The sequence below is a fragment of the Cyanistes caeruleus genome, chromosome 14, assembly GCF_971803275.1.
Source record: "Cyanistes caeruleus chromosome 14, bCyaCae1.hap1.1, whole genome shotgun sequence".
Classification (NCBI taxonomy): Eukaryota; Metazoa; Chordata; class Aves; order Passeriformes; family Paridae; genus Cyanistes; species Cyanistes caeruleus.
The window spans coordinates 18,714,110-18,726,404 of record NC_141714.1 but is presented as its reverse complement, the minus strand read 5'-3'; the positions used below and the strand labels follow the sequence as shown (position 1 = coordinate 18,726,404).

The window sequence follows — 12,295 nt, the reverse complement described above, 5'->3', positions numbered from 1 at the left end:
AGAGACATGGAGACACTCACAGCTGCCAAGCTGCGAGGAAAGCTTTTCCTTTCCTTCTTCTGGCTGTGCTGTGGTGGCTCCATGGAGTGGAAGCTTACCTGATGTTTATTCTCCACCCACATCCAGGGAGGATTCCTGCAGCCAGAGCCCTGCCCAGCCCCTCTGCACTCCTGCCTGGACAATTCATTCCAGCAAACACCTTGAGAGGGTTTATTGGCTCCACACCAGCTCCAAGCACATTTATTATTTTTAATAATATTATTAAATTATTATTATTATTTTGCTGCCTCTTGATTCTGAGTGAAGAGTAGATGGATTGAATTCACTGAAGGCGCTGCTGCTGAGCCTTTATCAAGTGCCAAATCATTTTTAGGGCAGAATAATTTCTTTTTAAGGTATGTAGTCAACTAACCGTAACTGTTTCCAAACTGCAGAACTTCTAGCATCTGAATGTTTCTGTTCAACTGATAATTTAATTAAGAGTTGAATACATGTATAAAGTAACTTGTGAAATTATATTTAGCAATAATGCTTTAATTAGTAAAAAATATGTTCTTGAGAATAATTATTTAGCAATATTTTGAGCTTAATTAACAGTTACATTATTCCAACTTTTATGCTATAATAACTAATACATTACTAATTCTGTTGGCACAATTGGAAGAAACTAATTGCTTGAAATTTTTGTGCCTATAAAAAGTTAAATTAATTAAGATTACCATTAGAATAATTTTGGGTAACTAATATTCTGGCTTATTTTCCTTGGTGTAAAAAAAAAAAAAAAAAAAAAATTATTAAGAGATAATCAATTCCTAAGAAGCTCCATACAGAAAATATTCATAACTCAGTGCAAACATATTATTGTGCTGCTTTTGGCTGGGTTATTCTCACAGTCCTGCTCTGGGGCTGGGGGTTGGATTTGTGCTGGAAACAATTTTGAAAGGAATTTATTCTCCAGGACTTCATGCAGCACCTCATGTTGGGCAATGTGGATATTCCACATAATGAGAGTGGAGATGGGGTAATATTTGTTACACTTGTGAAGGAACAGGCCACTAAAAACTGGGATCTGTTTGCTGTGACCCCACAGATGGAAAGAACGCCCAGTGCCACGCACAGAACACAAACAGAAAGTGGGGAAGGCTTTGTGCAGTCATCCTTTCCTCTCCTTTAATCTTTCTGAGCTCAAAGGAAACACTGAAAATTAGTTCTGTGATGAGCTAATGATGAGGCAATGTAAGAGAGAGGGCTCTGCTGGAGTTCAAAGGATCGCAGAGTACTTGGAAGTTTGGGAGTGACTTGATCTGGGTGGTGATCACCCAGTGCTCACTGCTTTAAAGTGATGAGCATCCTTATGATCTGCAGGCTGCTGGCTTTGTGTTTCAGATCCACTCTGTCAACTGCAGGAATGTAAGCAAGGAGATTCAGTTCTTTCTCCACATAATGCCAAGATTTTATTCTTTAATTACCCTGGAGCTGACAGGGTCAATGGATTCTCACAAGGACTGTTAGCCACTACAGCACAGGGACTGACAGCCTGCTAGGTTTCCTATTTTTAACCTCTAAATAGGAAGATTTAGATGAAAATCTCTCATTTCTCTCCCAGTTTAAACCCTAAATTTATTAAACAGCATGCATTTCAGCTGATAGGGAGCTGCAGCACTAATGCTGTGGTTTGATGCTTTAAACTCTTCCTCAGAAACCTGGGTTCACCTTCGGTTGAGGCAGGAATAGCAGTTTGCAAATCTTTGTCCAAAAAGATTTTCGGTGTCTGTGCATTCACATACAACCAGAGCTGAAAAATAAATGGCTCCAGAGTTTTCAGCACAAAAATTCCAGAGCCTGGAAAAAGCAAGGAGGTGCAGGTGCATCATTACCCTGGCTGTGTGTGATCCCTTTCTGCCTGGGTTACCTGCTGCTGTTCTGCACTTCAGGATTCTGTGTTTCGGGTCCTCCTCTCTCCTTCCTTGCCTTCCAACCATCCATTCATGGGATGGCTTGCTTGCCAAAGTTCCTTTTCCTCTGAATTTTGACTCAGCTAGAAAGCAGAGGGGAGGTTGTGGTTACTCCTGCTCTTGCTGTGTGTGTTATAATAAATGAAAATATTTTAGTAGTGCAGGTTTTTCTAAACCCTGAGGAAGGTTTTGTTCCTTTGAGCAGGAGCTGGGGGTGTTTCTCCATGGATTTAGAGCTGTGCTCTCCACATTTACCATGCCTGGGTCTGCAGGGTGTCTGGCCCGTGCCAGGGATGGGATCCCACCCTGCGCCAGCAGGCTCCTGGTGCCAGCCTGAGCTGGGGATCCCTGGTGATCAATAACACATTCTGAGGGTTTTTCTTGCTGACATGGGGATTAGAGAGCTTTGCCAAGCAGGCCAGTAGAAATCAGAATACTGATGAGTTTGTCACCTTCCAGAGGACTCAGAGGGTTTGGTTACGTGACAAGGAGCCACCGCTGCTGGGAAGGGGTTTGGGAAGGCTAATGAGGAAATGTTGTTAAAGTCAGACAAGCTTATTTTTGTCTGAAATTCTTGCAGGAATTGTTTTGCTGGGCTTTGTGGTTGTTGGTGTTTCGAGGTGTTTGTTTGTTTTGTTTATTTTCTTGTTATATGCTCTAGTTTTTATTAAACATGAAAGGACATTAAAAAAACCCCACCTCACAACCTGTGCGTGTTAAAAAAGATGTTTTTTCTCTTACTGCAAATTTAGCTGATAGTAATGGGAAAACTCCTATATTTACTCATATTCTTCCTATATCTACAAATACAACTAATTATTGGTTTTCTTTTACTATCTCCATGTATCCTTAGATAATTTTAAAATATATTATTGTATAAATTAAAACTCCACTGGTCTCAAAGCATCAGTGAAGAACTTTTTGAACTGGTTGAGCTGAATTCCACTATAATCTCCTTAACAGAGGAGTGAAAAATAAGGCAACAGCAAAGGTGATGAAGGTGATGAAGCCATTTTCTGCTCCTGAAATATGTCAGCTTAGAAAAATATAATACTTTCTTCTTTCTTTGAATAACTGCTAATATCCAGGCCACTGCTCATCACTTGATATTTTTGTTAATTTTTATAGAAGGAATATCTAGTAGTGTTACAATTTTAAAAGATTTGGGTGCTGCACTTTTTAATTTTCTTTTTTACTCTATTTTCTGCAGCAAATGTATTAATTTCCCCTTCTCTGGCATAATTCAAATGGATATCTGAATACTAAACTATGGATCCATTTCTAAATTCTCTTTCTGCTGCTGATGTGTCCTGTTTACATACAAAAACTTTTCTGCACGTGCAGTATCTTTTACTCAGAATACTTTACATACATAGAACTATGTCTGGTGGGTTTTGCTGTTACATGACATTTATCATCTTATAGTTTCTCTAGTGAAATGCCAAGGAGGAGAAAAAAAAAGCAGAAATATTTGCATTGAATGACTTCCAGAAAGCACATTTTGTTCCCTGGAAGGTGTTTCTAATGGGGTGGCCATATAGATTTATATTGCTACATCAGATCATGAAATTTGTAAGACTTCATTATCTGGAGAGAGCTGTGATTCATGCTGGCAATTCATGGAGAAATATAAAGCTGGGAGAGGAATGAGCTCTCAGCTTGCTGATGGCTCTTCAGTGCTCTTCCAATCGCACAGAAATTTACTTCTGTACTTTGTACCAAATCCTGCAGGTCTGTAAACACTCAGTAGCAGCAGGTGAGTGGAAAGAAGATTTCTGTATCTCTCTAAATACTTCTGGGTTTAATTTATGTGTGTGCTCAGTATCTGTGTTCCACCCACAGAAAATAATACAAAGGTGCTCTGGAAATGAAACAAAATTGTTTCATGATTCTGACACTTTTTGCTGGGGATTCAGTTATACATGAACTGGTAGAATTAAAATCAATAGCCAGGTCACTCCTTGTCAACGTTTTCCTATCCTTCTGGGAGCAAAATTCAACATTTCTTGCCGTGTATTTAGATGCTGTCAAGGATTTAAGAGGATTTAGGACTGGTACTGCTACCTCATCATGCCCCTTAAATGTGTTCTTTCACATAGAGAATTCCTGCTTCTTTATTGCCTCTGTATCTTACACAAAGCAGGCCAAAATACCAGCAGGAAGTTAAGATTATTATAAAATTAATCTTATTTAGAAGATAAACTGTGGAAATACTCTCTGCAGTTACACCAATGGTAAGAACTCAGAGTTAACGTGGGGTTTTTTAGAGTTTCACTGTGCTGAGAGTCACTTCCCACTGGATGGCACTATTTAATAAATTATACTGGGGATTGCTACACCGAGCAAACTTTAGAGGACGTTACAGAAGTGATATTTGGAATTGTTAAATATGTTCTGACTCCCATCTTTTTTCCAAAGGGGAGCACTTGGAATGAGCGCTGAGGTTTCTGCAGCAGCTCGTGCTCTACACCCAGGCAGGAGCTGCTGCCACGGACCAGCAGATTTTGGTTTTGCCACCCAAAGCTTCTGGTGCTCTGTCAAGGTTCTGATCCTGACCTTTGCAAAAGGATATAATTTTTAATAACAAAGTATTATTTCTTTTTCTCACATCAGGAGAAACTGATTTTAGTGCCAGGCTTGATGGTCGTACATATTGTTGAGGTCTGTTTCTATTTTTGTTGCTTAATATAAAATATCAGCAGTAACCATTCTGTCAGTTATCAGGGTTCTTGTGTTTCCATTTTAATATCAGGGTTATAACAGGAAATCTGGTGTACAAACTTGGGCAATTCACAGCAGGCAGACTCCACATAAAAATGAAATGAAATCAGTGTATTTGCTAGAAAGTAAGAATGCTGGAATGTTCTTTTCCAGTTTTTGAAAGCATAACTTGGCCCATAAATAGGTAAAACTGAATGTTGTGTATACAAATGAAATTAGTTTCTTTTAGAAAGAAATAATTCAAGGGCACGTCACAGGCAGTCAGGAAATAAACATTCAGTAAGCAAATTAAAGAAAGTCATCTATCCCAAAATAATAATACAGCTGGCATGTGCAGAGATACAGGGAGCAGGATAACAGCACAGACTTTGCTTTCTTTTCTTACCCAATTCTTTCAGTGGTTATAAAATTTCTGCTGAGAGGCGTTAAACATTTCAAGAATAAATAATAACAAAGAACAAGAACAAAATAAGAACAAAATGGCATCTATTTTCACAGTGGTGCTGAAGTTAAAAATGATCAGGATGCAGGCCTGTGCTTTGCTGAGAACATTTCCCACGTTGGGGCTGCCTCAGGTGGCACAACACAAGCTCTGTGTTTAACCAGGACAGTGCTCCTGGAGCTGGCCATGGGCTCCAGAACCGGCTCCAGAACCGGCTGCGGAACCCAAATCTAGAACCCGATCCAGAACCGCTCTAGAACCCGATCCAGAACCGCTCTAGAACCCGATCTAGAACCTCTAGAACGTGATCTAGAACCCGATCTAGAACCTCTAGAACGTGATCTAGAACCGCTCTAGAACGTGATCTAGAACCGCTCTAGAACCCGACCTAGAACCGCTCTAGAACCCGATCTAGAACCGCTCTAGAACCGAGCCTAGAACCCGGTCTAGAACCACTCTAGGACCCGGTCTAGAACCGCTTGGAACCAACTCTGGGACCCGTCCCAGAACCTGTCAGGAGCTCCCAGCCATGGGTTCAGCAGGCTGGGTGTTGCACCAGTCCTGTTCCTCAGGGCAAAGGAAAATCACCAGATAAACCTTGCACAAAGCTTTTACTGTGAGTGCAGAGATGTGATCTGGAGCTCCCGCATCGCTGCGCTTTGGAGGTGACACGGTGAGAAGAGAAGCCCTGCAGAGAATTATTGTTGTAGTTCGTTTATTTAATTTTGTTAAGAATTTGTTAAAAATCTTTGTTAAAATTGATATTAAAGATTGTTTTTTTCCAAATTCCCCTGCACCCTGACGATGCCCCATGGTTTGCCTTCTTGGTGCCCACCCTTAACCAAGAAGCCCCAATGAGGAGGTTTCACTGGCGAGTGTTGCCACAGGGCATGAAGAACTCGCCCACCATTTGCCAGTGATGTTTCCTCCTTGCTGTCTCCCGTCTGCGCCAAAGTGGGGGAGGCCATCATCCACCATTACATGGATGATGTCCTGGTGCGTGCCCCCCGTGACAATCCACTGAGATGTGCTCTTGACCTGCTGGTTGAAGTTCCAACCTCTGCAGGATTTCAGCTCCAGGAAGAGAAAGTTCAAAGGATGCCACCCTGGAAGTATCTGGGCCTGCAGATCGCTGAGAGGACCATTGTTCCTCAAAAATTGGCTATTAACAGCGATCCAAAAAACCTGGTGGATCTCCACTCCCTGTGTGGGACTTTGAATTGGGTCAGACCTTGGCTGGGCCTCACTACTGAAGACCTAGCCCCCCTTTCATATTATAGAAGGGGGAGAAGGAGCTGAGTTCTCCCAGGTCTCTGACTCCAGAGGCATGGAAAACCCTGGAAAAGGTACAGGATGCACTAGTGGAGAGGCAGGCTCGTAGGTATGAGCCAAACCTGCCATTCGAGTTTATTGTTTTGGGAAATCAGCCACACCTGTTCAGGGTTGTCTATCAGTGGGACCAAGAGTCAAGGGACCCACTCTTGATCACAGAGTGGGTTTTCCCAAGTCATCAGAGGTCCAAAAGTATCATGAGGTCGCAGGAGTTGATGGCTCAGCTTACCAGGAAAGCTAGGGCAAGGCTCTGGGAGATGTCCGGGTGTGACTTTACATGCATACAGGTACCGGTCAGTCTGTCTCGGGACAGAGTGTCCCCAGATAAACTGACCAAGGAAATGTTCAACCAATTGCTGCAGGAAAATGACACTCTCCAAATTGCTTTGGATAGCTACAGTGGACAGGTTTCAGTCCACCGCCAGAAAAAGGTAAAAAAATTGATGTCACATTCTGGGAGGCTGCCACCAGACACCAGCTAGGAGGAGGAGGAGGAAACCCCGAGTCCCCTTTTTACCCTGATTTCCCTTTCCTGAATAATCCTCCTCCCTCCTCCTCACCTCCTCCTCTGCCAACCTGTGAAGGTTGGCTTTTAGAAGAAACTGTGCCCTCTGCTCCCCCTGACCCTACACTCTGCTCCCCCTCTTTCTAAAAAAGAAAGGGGGAGATGCTGTAGTTCATTTATTTAATTTTGTTAAGAATTTGTTAAAACTTGTTAGTATGTTCTTGTTTTCCCTGTTGATTGTATTGGTTTAGCCCCAGTTGTCTGTTATGTAAACCCCTCCCAGTTTTCCTGAATGTTCCAGGTCAATCACCTTTACCCTGTCCCATCTCCCCATCCATCACTGTAAACCCCACCTCTCCTTCCAGCACCTTCCACGTATATCATCCTTTCCTCAAAACACTATTGGCTGTTATATTGTATTCCTGCCTTCTTTGTATCCCCATTGGTCCCTGACATTGTAATCTCCGCCCCTTACCCCTCCCTCCATGAGCTCCCATTGGACCCTGGCCTGTGCCCGCCCCTAAGATAAAACCTAGTGCACAGAAGTGCTCTGGGCTTGCTTCGGTGCTGATTTCTGCTCAGCCCAGACCCTTGTGCTCATCCCCTCTCCTGAATAAACCTGTTCCTGGGAAATACAGCCAGGTGAGTCTCCTCCTTCCTTTTGCCACCACCCACGACGCCTGATTTGGCAGAGCCCGGCAGGATTTGGTGCTCTGAAGGTTCTGCAGTGGGATCTCCTTTCCCCTGCAGTTCCCCACTCCTGGTGACTGCCTGTGCCGGAGTGGCACCGTAGGGCTAGCCCGGAGCTCTGGTGTGGCCGAGAACCCGATCTGGAACCGCCCTGGAACCCAATCTAGAACCGCTCTAGAACCGAGTCTAGAACCCGATCTAGAACCGCTCTAGAACCCGATCTAGAACCGCTCTAGAACCACTCTAGAACCGAGCCTAGAACCGAGTCTGAAACCGCTCTAGGACCCGGTCTAGAACCACTCTGGAGCCAACTCCGGGACCCGCCCCAGAACCTGTCAGGAGCTCCCAGCCGTGGGTTCAGCAGGCTGGGTGTTGCACCAGTCCTGTTCCTCAGGGCAAAGGAAAATGACCAGATAAACCTTGCACAAAGCTTTTACTGTGAGTGCAGAGATGTGATCTGGAACTCCCACATCGCTGCGCTTTGGAGGTGACACGGTGAGAAGAGAAGCCCTGCAGAGAATTATCAGCTCTGGGAAATAACTCAGGAGCATCCAAGGTTGCAGCCTCTGCAGCTGATGGGAGTGCAGGAATTCCAGCTGGAAGTGAGGATCATGACCAGCATGGGACAGTGAGAAATGAGACTCGGGGCTGGCTTGGTTTTTATCGTTGTTTCGCTTCCTTAATCTCAGAGCAGGCTGTGGTGTTTCCTTCACACAACTTCTCACCTGAGTTTACAGCCTGGCAGGATAAATCAGATGACCTTTAAAAAGTAAAAGGCTGTTCTCCAAGCATCTCAGACTGAAGGCTCTTGGACTCAAGCTTTGCAGTGAAGTCAATTTTCTTGCTATTAAACCACTGATACATTTACAGTGTGGGCTACTTACATCATCTGACATTTTGACATCAGTCTGAGAGGAACCCTGGCCTGCTAAATTGGGATGTTATTTATGATAAAGTCAGTTCAACTCCAGTTTTTTCTTTTAAACTCAGCTAAGTCTGTTCTTTTAGGGAAAAAAAGTTAAAAAAAAAAAAGGATTGTTAAAGTTGCTAGAACACTAAACAAGCTCCCAGTATATTTATTCAGCCCTTTGTTTGGGGAATTTCAGCCTCACCTGAAGCCTCTCTATGCTACCATGGCGTGGCTTATTCTGTTTGCATTAAAAATAGGAGAAAAATATATTCAAGTTTGTTTACAGTGAAGAACTCAAATTAAACATCTAAGGTTTTATACATGTAAAATTTGAGTCGAAGTTAATGTAATTTCCTCCTTTAGAAACCCTATTTTGTGACTTTGTTCTGTGCTGCCAGTTGGGCAGTTCCACACTTGCTGTTTTTTCAGTTCTGGGTCTCTCTGGACCACTCTGCCATGATCTAAACCTTTGCAGTGTTGGGCTGAGTTTGTTTGCTGCCATTGGGAGAGTGAAATCCCTCCACTGGGGCCTGGAGCAGGAATTGCACGGCAGGACAGGGTGGGAATTTCTCTCTGATACCGATGGAGTCTGACCTGAGCTTCTCTGGAAGCCGGTCCCTGGTGCATCACACAGAGAGGCTGGGCCAGCAGGAGGGTGTGGGACATCTTCACAGCTGCATCAGACACTGCCAGAGCAGAAGCAGAGCCCAGGCTGTGCTGGGCACGGGTTAAAATTGCAGATCTTTGTCCTAATCACTGCTTGGAGTCACCTCCTGCTGCTCCAGCGTTCACTCTTTACCAGGCCTTTTTGACAGCACTTTTGAAAGCACATTTTCTACCTTAGCAGGTAGTGGCTCAGGGAGTTTTTCTTCTCCTAATTGTTACACTCTGAGTGATCCTTTCAAAGAATTGGTTTCTATGATGTTTTCTTTGACCTTTTAATATTAGTTTTGCCCTTTGTTCTTTGTGCCATCACTGACAATTGGCTGTCAAATACAAACCCTTATTTTCAGTTCAGCCGGTCCTTCAGACCTGATCTGTGGCAACAGCAGAAAGTTTCTGAGGGTTGTAGGAGTTTTTAATGCACTAACAGACACTGCACTACAGTGCCACTTTTTAATATTAATTTATGGATTTCATGAAGATCAATGCTGATCTCCCCAGAATTCAGCAAGGATAAGTGCCTGCTCAGAGAGAGCTGGGATTTGGAGATGGAAGAGGCTTAGCAAGACATTTGCTATCCAGCCTACCTCTATTTCCATGTAGTTATTCAGAAATGCACTCCCCCAGCATTTCAGATAAATACTTTTTTATTCACTGGATCTTGCTGGAGTAAATCTGGTAATTCATAAGGCGGAGCAAGAAGCCTAAGTCTAAATTAACTGTAACTTGGTGTCTGTCTTTGTGGAATAGGCACTTATTGATTATCAATACATCAGGTAAGTCTCTAATGCCAGGAAGTAATTTTATTATGTCTCAAAGCATGCATTTAAGAAGTTATTAAAAGTTTATTCAATCCTGTGGTGAATGATCTGTTTAGCTACTACTCTGTCTTAATAAGTACTTTGTTTAAATATCTCATACTGGGGAATTTTAAGTACAGCATAATGCAATTTCATTTTTTTTTACCTTTTCTAATTCCACTGGGGTGACTTTACAACATTATGGAAAAATTAACCTGTGACTTTCATTTTTTTTGTTTAGTGTGTCAAAACCACTTCAGACATATCTGTTATGGCCACACTCTTCATGTTTATCCATTTCATGCTCTGAGAGTCATGTGTTCTACACATGTTAGAAGAAATCACTGTGGGGCTACAGGAAAATTCAGGTACTTCACAATTAAAACATTCCTGGACAATTTCTCCAGTGATTAAGGACTTGAGTGTTTTCTATTTTATAAGGAAATCAATAAAATTCAGCAGTAAATTGTTTTGGCTTCTTTTGTGTACAGTCATTCAGAGACCCTGTAATGGAAAGGGGGTGCTGTGCTGGGCTTCTCCCAGTTTTAATTTAGACAAATTTCATAAGGAAACTCGCTCAAGAGACAGGTGAGCAGTGAAAGGCAAGGGAAGAGGTCAGCCTGGAGCAGGCTGGGCAGTTTTCTTTTCCAGATTAAATGCAGAATTATGCTGAAGAGTTGAAATGTCACACACTTTTAGTCTGTAGTGCAAATTAAGATAGAGACCATAGACAGGACAACTATTAATTGAATTTTATGCCTTTCCTGCCTGGTTTTAGCACTGCTAAGCATGGAAATAAATGCTTTTGGTCATATCTCCAAAACAAGATTAGTCCTCCCAACCTCTACTGATTGTTGTACTATTTAGATTTAATTGTGCTTTTGCTTTCCTGTATTTTGGTTTTCATAATGTTCTCTGTGTTCAGGGTCAGAATTACCTTTATGGAAACCTTATAGGATGTATTTTGGAGAAAGACTCACTACAGTAACTTCCTGTGCATTTTACAATGTGTTGCAAAACACGGGCACATTGTCAGAGTTTTACTTTCCTTCCAGATCTTTCCATCCTCCAAGGGCAGAATGTTCAGTGGCAGCCAGTCAGTTCTACACTGCTTAAAGTGCTTGGGACATGCTGGGAGATAATTGTACAGGTAAGAGCTTGGTGTGAAGGATATTTTCAAATACCTCATATAGGATCCCTGCAGTTTGTTGTTTGATTCCCTCAAAAAACCAAAGGAATTTAAATTCACAAGTTTTTCTAGCTATCCATTCTTCTGCAGAACTCCAGGTGAATGCTAGATGAGCGTTCATATTGCATTCCTTGGAGTGAAGGGCACAGAGAACAGCTTATCTGGAGCAGTGTTTGGCTTTTGGAGTCATCTGGAATGGGTGATACTTGGGTTTGTAAAAAACCATGGGTTTCAAAAATGGTGGCTTTTATGGAGAAAACAGGAATTGCTCCTTGCCCTGGTTAGGAACCCTTAATGAGGAAAACAACAAAAGGAAAATAGGTGAATGCTTAGAAATTAATTCTCCTCCTCAAATAATTCTAGAAATGAAATAAACTTTTAAAAGAAGTGAAGATGTCTCTTGCTTCCTCCTGACAGTGTTCTATAGAAACAGGGATGACATCCGAGTGGTTCAGAGTACTCCAGAGTGGGACACAATAAACAAGGGAATGTTGGAATGTTGGCTGCTCTGAGCCCAAACAGATCGAGCTAATCCTATCCAAAATGTCACCCTGCTGTTGTCTAACACAAACTCAGGCTACATTCTTGGCTGTCATCCTCAATGACACGTTCTTCAGTTGAAATTATCAGCAGCTCTTTAGTGCACAGCGAAGCCAAGTGTTCCCAAAAGTGATTAAAATGCAGATCTTGTGAAAAATTTGATAAATAATTTCGAAGGTGTAGCTTTTCTTTGGGTTTCTTTAAATCTGGTTTTCAAGGTGTTTTTAATCTGGTTTAACAGCTGCATTTTTAATAACCATTCTAGAAGATCTATTTTTCTACTTCCATTGCATTGGATAATAATTTTGCCTGTGCTAACTGTGATCTTAGAGGATGCATAACCTAACAGGAACTGCCTGCTTTACTGCATACAAAAGATGGAATAATTTCTTCATGGTTGCCACTTCTATTCCTGAAAGGCTGTGAAGGAATGTCTGTATTTTCAGCTCCCTGCAAGTAAATGATCTCTCCTGCAGGTGCCAAACAGGCCCTGACGTGTGAGAGCCCAACAAGAATATTTCCTAGAGTCCATGCTAACATAGCTGCTG

General features: G+C 42.4%; 1 long non-coding RNA gene across 1 annotated transcript; it reads left to right on the top strand.

The window, feature by feature from the left end:
* The first annotated feature begins 7,507 nt into the window (after window positions 1-7,507).
* LOC147650607 (uncharacterized) lies at window positions 7,508-11,168 on the top strand. The gene is made up of 3 exons (XR_015276276.1): window positions 7,508-7,597; window positions 10,260-10,386; window positions 11,074-11,168. It is a non-coding gene; the product is annotated as an uncharacterized LOC147650607 (long non-coding RNA).
* Window positions 11,169-12,295: the final 1,127 nt, after the last annotated feature.